This window comes from Aotus nancymaae, unplaced genomic scaffold (genome assembly GCF_030222135.1).
Source record: "Aotus nancymaae isolate 86718 unplaced genomic scaffold, 86718_ANA_hifiasm-v0.15.2.pri h1tg000122l, whole genome shotgun sequence".
NCBI lineage: Eukaryota > Metazoa > Chordata > Mammalia > Primates > Aotidae > Aotus > Aotus nancymaae.
The window spans coordinates 1,742,698-1,751,800 of NW_026988537.1; the positions used below are offsets into that span (position 1 = coordinate 1,742,698).

A 9,103-nucleotide genomic window follows, 5' to 3' on the forward strand; every position below is an offset into this window, starting at 1 on the left:
CATTATAAAAACTGCCTCCTTGGTTCAAATCAGCTCAGTCCCTCCTTTTATTAAGGTGACCTGGCTCTACTGAAACTGTCTGAAAGGGGAAGAAAGAATAGTCAATAAAGGGTGTATTTAGAAGTTGGTTACTATGATGGTCACTTGGGACCTTGCTGTAGTTTAAATGTCCCTCCAAAATTCATGATAAAACTTGATTCCCAATACAAAAGTATTAAGAGAGGGACCTTTAAGAAATGATTAGGCCATGAAGGCTCCACCTTCATGGATGGTATTAATACCCTTATATGGCTTGAGGGGGTGAGTTCACTCCCTTTTTGCCCCTTCTACCATGTGAGAATGCAGCAAGGAAGTGTTAGGAAACAGAAAACAAGATCTTATCAGACACCTTGATCTTGGATTTCCCAGCCTCCACAACTGTAAGATATAGATTTATATTATTTATCAATTATTCAGTCTGTGTTTTTTCTTCTTTTTTGAGATGAAATCTTGCTCTGTTGCCCAGGCTGGAGTGCAGTGGCACAATCTTGGCTCATTGCAAACTCTGCCTCCCAGATTGAAGTGATTCTCCTTCCTCAGCCTCCTGAGTAGCTGGAGTTACAGTTGTCCATTACCACATGTGGCTAATTTTTGTATTTTTAGCGGAGTTGGGGTTTCATGTTGGCCAGGCTGGTCTTGAACTCCTGACCTAAAGTCTTCCTCTTGCCTTGGCCTCCCAAAGTGCTGTGATTACAGGAGTGAGCCACTGCACCCAGCCAGTCTGTAGTATTTTGTATAGCAGCAGGAACAGATGAAAAGAGTTCCCAACATTACTGGAGACCCTCTGAAGAACCATGTAAAACATATCTTAGAATAGAATCATCCTACTAGAAGATGGAAAGACTGGGGCATTCTTTCACTAATGCCTGCTCTCCATTCAGCTGAGGGTTAACTCTCCCACATTCCTAGGTTCCACTTGCTCATGGCTGAGTGGCCTTTTGCAGCTTTGGAGAAATCAGAGCATAGAGATGGGCATGTGCTTGATGTAGCACTCTGTAAAAGCTACATGGAGCTGTCCACCATGGCTGCGCTGAAATTAGTAATGTGAAGGAGATGTGATATAGTGTATCAGAAGCCTCCTCTGCATATAGAACACAGGTACAGGTCTAATATGCATGTGATACAAGTCCTAGGAGGACAAGATAGTGGATTAGAGAAAAAAAGAGAACAGGAGAAGAGAAAGATTGCAGAAGCAATGTCAAAATAGGTTATAGCCACAAATTTTCTATTAGTAAAGTCCTTCACAGGACAAGAAAAAGCAATCCTAAAATTCAGGTAGCAAAAAAATGAGCCCATGACACAATATACTAAGCAAACAGAACAAATCTGGAAGCATCACATTATCCAACTGATGTGGTCTGGCTCTGTGTCCCCACCCAAATCTCATCTTGAATTGTAATCCCCATGTGTCAAGGGAGGGGCCTGCTTGGAGGTGATTGAATCATGGGGGCAGACTTCCCCATCACTGTTCTGGTGATATTGAGTGAGTTCTCTTGAGAACTGATGGTTTAAAACTGTGGCTTTCTTCTCTCTCTCTCTCTCTCTCTCTCTCTCTCTCACTCTCGCTGCCTTGTGAAGAAAGTGTTTGCTTCTCCTTCGCCCTCTGCCATGATTGTAAGTTTCCTGAGGCCTCCCCAGCCATGCAGAACTGTGAGTCAATTAAACCTCTTTTCTTCATAAATTACCCAGTCTCAGGTAGTTCTTTATAGCAGTGTCAAAATGGACTAATATAGAAAATTGCTACCAGGAGTGGGGCATTGCTATAAAGATATCTGAAAATGTGGAAGCAACTTTGGAACTGGGAAACAGCAAGAGGTTGGAACAGTTTGGAGGGCTCAGAAGAAGACAGGAAGATACCGGAAAGTTTGGAACCTCCTAAAGACTTGTTGAATGGATTTGATCAAAATGCTGATAGTGATATGGACAATGAAGTCCAGGCTAAGGAGTTCTCAGACAAAGATGAGAAACTTACTGGAAACTGGAGAAAGGATTGCTCTTGCTACACATTAGCAAAGATACTAGCAACATTTTACCCCTGTCCTAGAGACCTGTGGAAATTTGAAGCTGAGAGAGATGATTTAGGGTATCTGGTAGAAGGAACTGCTAAGCAGCAAAGCATTCAAGAGGTGACCTGGCTTTTTCTGAACGCATACAGTCCATATGTGTTCACAAAGACATGGTGTGAAATTTAAACTTATGTTTAAAAGGAAAGCAGAGTGTAAAAGTTTTGAAAATTTGAAGCCTGCCCATGTAGTAGAAAAGAAAAAAAAACATTTTCTGGGGAGAAACTCAGCCATGTCCTGCAGCAATTTGCATAAGTAAAGAGAAGCTGAATGTTAATCACCAAGACAATGGGGAAAATGTCTCCAGGGCATTTCAGTGATCTTCAAGGCACCCCTCCCATCACAGACCTAGAGCCCTCGGAGGCAAAAATGGTTTCATGCCAGGCCCAAGGCCTGGCTGCTCTGTGCAGCCTTGGGACATGATGCCTGTGTCCCAGTCACTCCAGTTCTAGCCATGGCTTAAAAGGGGCCAAGGTACAACTTGGGTCATTGTTTCAGAGGGTGCAAGCCCCAAGCCTTGGCAGCTTCCATGTGGTGCTGGGCCTGTGGGTGAACAGAAGACAAGAGTTGAAGTTTGGGAGCCTCTGCCTAGATTTCGGAGGATGTATGGAAATGCCTGGATGTCCAGGCAGAAGTCTGCTGCAGGGGCAGAGCCCTCATGGAGAGCCTCTGCTACAGCAATGCAGAGGGGAAATGTGGGGTTGCAGCTCCTACACAGATTCCCCACTGGGGCACTGCCTAGTGGAGCTGTGAGAAGAGGGCCACCATCCTCAGACCCCAAAGTGGTAGATCCACTGACAGCTTGCACTGTGTGCCTGGAAAAACCACAGGTGATCAACACCAGCCTGTGAAAGCAGTTGCAGGGGTTGTACCCTGCAGAGCCGCATGGGCAGAACTTCCCATGCCTTGGGAGACACCTCCTGAAGCAGTGTGCCCGGATGTAAGACACGGAGTCAAAGGAGATTATTTGGAGCCTTATGATTTAATTGCTGCCCTGTTGGGTTTTGGGCTTGCTGGGGCTCGTTGCTCCTTTGTTTTAGCCAATTTCTCCCATTTAAAATGGGAACATCTATCCAATGCCTGTACTCCCATTGTATCATGAAAGTAACTAACTTGCTTTTGATTTTACATGCTCATAGTGGAAAGGGACTTGCCTTGTCTCAGATGAGACTTTGGGTCTGGGTTTTTGGGTTAATACTGGAATGAGGTAAGACTTTGGGGGACCGTTGCGAAGGCATGATAGGCATGATTGTGTTTGAAATGTGAGAAGGCCATGAGATTTGGGAGGCACCAGGGACAGAATGATATAGGTTGTCTGTCTGTCCCCATCCAAATCTTATCTTGAATTGTAATCCCCATGTGTTGGGGGAGTGGCCTCATGGAATCTCATTTAATCATCAGGTTGGACTTCCACCTTTCTGTTCTCATGATAGTGAGTGTGTTCTCATGAGAGTTAATGGTTTAAAAATGTGTAGCTTTCTTAGTGCACACTCTCTCTCCTGCTGCTTTTTGAAAAAGGTGAACCTGCTTCTACTTCGCCTTCCACCATGATTGTAAGTTTCCTGGGGCCTCCCCAGCCATGCAGAACTGTGAGTCAATTAACCCTCTTTTCTTTATAAATTACCCAGTCTCAGGTAAGCTCTTTGTAGCAGTGTGAAAACATATAAATACATCAACTTCACACTATACTACAAGGCTGTAGTTACCAAAACAGCATGGTAGATATAAAAATATAAAGTAGACCAATGGAAAAGAATTGAGAAGCCAGAAATGAAGCCCAATACTTACAGTCAATTGATCTTGGACAGAGCATATAAAAACATTAATTGGGGAAAGGATACTCTATTCAATAAATGATGCTGGTGAAACTATCAAGCCACATGTAGAAGAATGAAATGGATCCCCATCTCTCACCTTATACAAATATCAACTCAAGAAGGATTAAAGACTTAAATCTAAGACCTGAAACCATAAAAATTCTAGAAGAATTCAGCAAAGAATGCATGACTAAGACCTCCAAAGCAAATGCAACAACAACCAAAAAGTGAATAAATGGGACCTAATTAAACTAAAAAGCTCCTGCTCAGCAAAAGAAATAATCAGCAGAGAAACAGTCACCCCAAAGAGTGGGAGAAAATTTTTGCAAATTTACATTTGACAAAAGACCAGCATCCAGAATCTACAAAGAACTCAAACAAATCAGTAATTAAAAAACAATCCCATCAATAATTGGGAAAAGGACATGAATAAAAGTGGGCGAAGAACATTTCCCGAAAGAAAATTACAAACAGGCAATAAACATGCACGAGCATTCAACATCACTAGTTATCAGGGAAATGCAAATTGAAACCACAATGAGATATAACCTTACTCCTGCAAGAATGACCGTAATTAAAAAGTCAAAAAGCAATGGATGTTGACATCGATGTGCTAAAAAGAAACACTTTTATACTGCTGGTGGGAATGTAAATTAGTACAACTGCCATGGGAAACAGTTTGGAGATTCCTTAAAGAACTAAAAGTAGAACTACCATTCGATCCAGCAATACCACTACTGGGTATCTTCCCAAAGGAAAATAAATCATTATATGAAAAAGACATACACGTGCATGTTTGTAGCAGTATAATTCACAATTGCAAAGATATGGAAACAACCTTAGTGTCCATCAACCAACAAGTGGATAAAGAAAATGTGGCATATATACATGATGGAATACTATTCAGGCATAAAAAGGAACAAAATAATGTCTTTTGCAGCAACTTGGATGGAGCCAGAAGCCATTATCCTATGTTAAGTAACTCAGGAATAGAAAACCAACTATCGTATCTTCTCACTTACAAGTGGGAGGTAAGCTATGAGGACACAAAGGCATAAGAGTGATGTACTAGATTTTGGGGACTTGGGGGAAGACTGGGAAGGGGATGAGCAGTAAAAGACTACATGTTGGAACCATCCTTTCCTCGGGGTTGCGCTACCGTCCAATGAGCGCATAGTGAGGCGGTATTGCTAACCCTAAACAACACACTTGCATCAACTAGAGCTTTGCTTTACGTCGGTGCAATTTTTGGAAAAAACGAAAATGCTTTAAAACAAAAAAGACTACATCTTGGGTACAGTATACACTGCTCAGGTAATTGGTGCACTAAAATCTCAGAAATCACCTCTAATCAACTTATCCCTGTAACCAAAACCACCTGTACCCCAAAGCTATTGAAGTAACCAACAAACAAAAACTGATAAAAATTCTAAAGGCACAATTCCATAATTGAAAATCTTCCACCAAGGAACTCAAGCTAAGAGAATACTTTCACAGACTGACTCTGACCTACTCTATATAGGATAGAAGAAGCTACCTTTTTTCCTCCAGAATGATGAAAGGATTGGATTTCTTGGGCAATTCTAAAGTCCTGGGTCCAGGAAAACAAACACCAACACAGGAATTATTATCAGTTTTTAAATTCTTCTTCTTTGTCTTTAAAATTATTCCACAGCTGTAACATAAAGATCTGCTTCAAAAGCTTCAGAAGCAGAAATGTTTTGGCTCCGTGTTTGCTTTATATCTTGCAGCTCCCCCTTTCCATTAGATGTGTATTTTAATAGTCACGTAGTAAAGATAAGTCATCTTCTGGCATTTTCATGCTCAAGTTTCCATTCTGGTTTTATGCATTTACCTTCTCTTTGTTACCTTAGAATCTGTCCTTATATACGGGTCCTTCAGGTTTTTATTACGGGTTAGCTGGCCTTAGAGGGAGAGTTTTTTTGGTTTTTGTGTTGTTTTGTTTTGTTTTTTTCCTAAGGCAGAGTCTTGCTCTGCCATCCAGGCTGGAGTGCAGTGGCCTGATTTCGGCTCACTGCGACATCTGCCTCCCTCCCAAGTAGCTGGGATTATGGGCACGTGCCACTATGCCTAGCTAATTTTTTTTTTTTCTTTGGTAGAGATGGGGTTTCACCATGTTGGACAGGCTGGTCTTGAGCTCCTGGACTCAAGCAATTCAACTGCCTTGGCCTCCCAAAATGCTGGGATTACAGGCATGAGCCACTGTGCCCAATTGAGAGAGAGTTTTTACATTTATTCTGTCTCTACCTGACTGGAATTGTGGGCATGGATTAAGAGAAAAAGGAAGAATTGGCAAGGACTTTTGCTTCAGGCCATGATGAGGTAACAGACTGGATTCGTATTTTCATATTTATTCTTTATTTTTAAGAAAACAACTTTACTGGGGCTTTTTTTTTTTTTTTTAACTGATCATGAAGTATTTCCTTTTTAGATGTACAATTTGGTGATTAGTAGCTTTTCCAAGTGGTGTAACCATTACCCTGTCAGTTTTAGCATATTTTATGCTCCCAGTAAGATCCCTTGTGACCATTTCCTGTTAATCTCTGTTTCTATCCCACTGGATGACACTACTGTATCTTCTGTCTCTGTGGATTTGCCTTTTGGACATTTTATTTAAATGGAATCATACACAATATGTGGTTTCTTATTTCTGGTTTCTTCCCTGTAGCACAATGTTTTTGAGATTCATCTTGACGTATTATATGTCAGTAGTTTGTTCCTTTGTAATGTTGAAGAGTATTTCATTGCACTGATAGACCATGACACTGTTCACTTCTGCTCCTCGTTCATTGGCTAGAACACAAGTCACATGGCCAAATCCAACTGTAAGGGCAGCTGAGAAATGGAGTCTATATGTCCACAAGAATGGAGTCTATTGTGGTAAGTACAAATGCTACGCACGCAAGTGTGTGTAGAAACTGCAGAGTCTGTGTCGGGCGCAGTGGCTCATGCCTGTAATCTCAGCACTTTGGGAGGGCGAGGTAGGCAGATCACTTGAGGTCAGGAGTTCAAGACCAGCCTGACCACCATGGTAAAACCCTGTCTCCACTAAAAATTAGGCAGGCATGGTGACATGCACCTGTAGTCTCAGCTACTCAGGAGGCTGAGACAGGAGAATCACTTCAACTCCAGAGGCAGAGGTTGCAGTAAGCCGAGATTGCACCACTGCACTCCAGCCTGGACAACAGAGCAAGATTTTGTCTCAAAAAAACAAAAAGAAAGAAAAAGAAACTGCAGAGTCTATGTTTGAGTTGCCTTGAAGAGCAACGGAGCGCACTCAAATTTTAAACAAATCAAAAACTGAACAAAATATATAGAAAGGTGGTATATTACTTTCCTATTGCAACTGTAACAATTTACCACACATATAATGCCTTAAAACAACACAAATGTATTCTATTACAGTTCTGAAGAGTCTAAAATGGATCTCACTGGGCTAAAATCAAGGTGTCAGCAGGGCTGAAGTCCTTGAAGATCTAGGGGAGAATTTATTTTCTTGTCTTTTCTAGCTTCTAGAGGCTGGGAAATTGGCTTATGTATTCATTTATTTATGGCCTTCATCCATCTTCAAAGCCAGTGACACATCATTCTGACCTCTGCTCTGCCGTCACATCTTCTCCCACTCTAATTCTCCTGCTTCCGCTTTTTGCCTGTAAGGACCCCTTATCAATACATTAAGCCTACTTGAATAATCCATGATAACCTCTCCTCTCAAGATCCTTCATTTAATTACACAGGCAAAGTCCCTTTTGCCACTTAATATGTTCACAGATTCTGGGAATTAGGACGTAAACATTTTGTAGTTGGGGGGATGTCATTATTCTGTCTACCACATAAGGATTTCAGACATTGGACAACAGGCAGGATGAAGGGGAACAAATGAGGTGAATCCTACGGTAGTTTCGGTTACTGACAAGAAGAGAGTTTCCAGGCCACGGCACAAGAAATGGGGACTAAAACAGATTGTGCTGGTCTCCCTGAATAGAGGAAACAGAGTTGGGAATTCACACAGGGTAAGGTAGCTGGATTTCACTTGGCAGAGTACTGGTGAGGAGAGAGGTTCATGGAAAAGAGAGAACTAAATAGAGAAAGAGCTTTGGGTATTTGCCAAGTTGTCCTTGAAACTTTTTTTTTCCTTTGGTAGAAATGGGGTTCTCCCTATATTGCCCAGGCTGGTCTCGGACTCCTGGCCTCAAGAAATCCTCCTGCCTTGGTCTCCCAAAATGCTGAGATCACAGGCATGAGCCACTATGCCCAGCCCTTTTTGAGTCTTTAACTGAGTACTCACCAAAGTGTATGTAGAAAGAAACCATTTAGGTCTGCTGAAAGAATCACCAGAGATGAGCAGAGAGAACAATCCCTGGAGCTCACTCAGGAGTCCACCAGCCAGAGAGAAAAAAATGGCTAATCCGTGGGACATGAGGTGGGATACACGCAGGGTATTCCTTCAGTAATGAGGCAAAGTGAGCTCTAAACTCAACGCTACTCTCGTCTCATGAACAAAGCTTGAGGGAAAGCCTCAGAAGGAACTTAACACAACTCAAGGATATCAAAAGGAATACAAATAATGCAGCATCAAATGGCATAAAACTCCATTGTTGAGGATCCAGTGAAAAATTATCAGGCATACCAGGAAACAGAAAAAAATATGACATAACAAGGAGAAAAACTACTTGGTAGAAATAGACAGCAGAATGGCACAGATTATCATGTGTTATTATCAATGTTTGTGTTATTAAATTAGTGGGCAGTCTAAGTTATTATAACTATGTTACATAATTTATGTGTTCAAGAAGGTAAAGGAAAGCATAAGTATGTTAAAGAAAAACATAAAAGATATACAGAAATTTAAATCAAACTTCTATAGATAAGAAATACAGGGTCTGAGATTTTTTAAAGTATACGGGTGGGATTAATAGCAGATTAGACACTGCAAGAAAATATATAGCAATAGGAATTACCCAAAATGACACACAGAAAGAAAAAAAGTTGAACTTTGGGATAAATTCAAGTGGCCTAATGTGTGTATAACTGAAGCCCCTGAAGAGGGGGCTAGGAAAACAAAAAACTCGATGAAGTAATGAATGAAAATGTTTGAAAATGCTGAAAACTATGACCCCACGCATAAGAAACATGAAAACTACACCAAGGCACATAATCTAA

General features: G+C 41.3%; 1 non-coding gene across 1 annotated transcript; it reads left to right on the forward strand.

Moving 5' to 3' along the window:
* The first annotated feature begins 5,051 nt into the window (after window positions 1-5,051).
* LOC135272672 (U4atac minor spliceosomal RNA) lies at window positions 5,052-5,175 on the forward strand. Its single transcript, XR_010340672.1, has one exon. It is a non-coding gene; the product is annotated as a U4atac minor spliceosomal RNA (small nuclear RNA).
* Window positions 5,176-9,103: the final 3,928 nt, after the last annotated feature.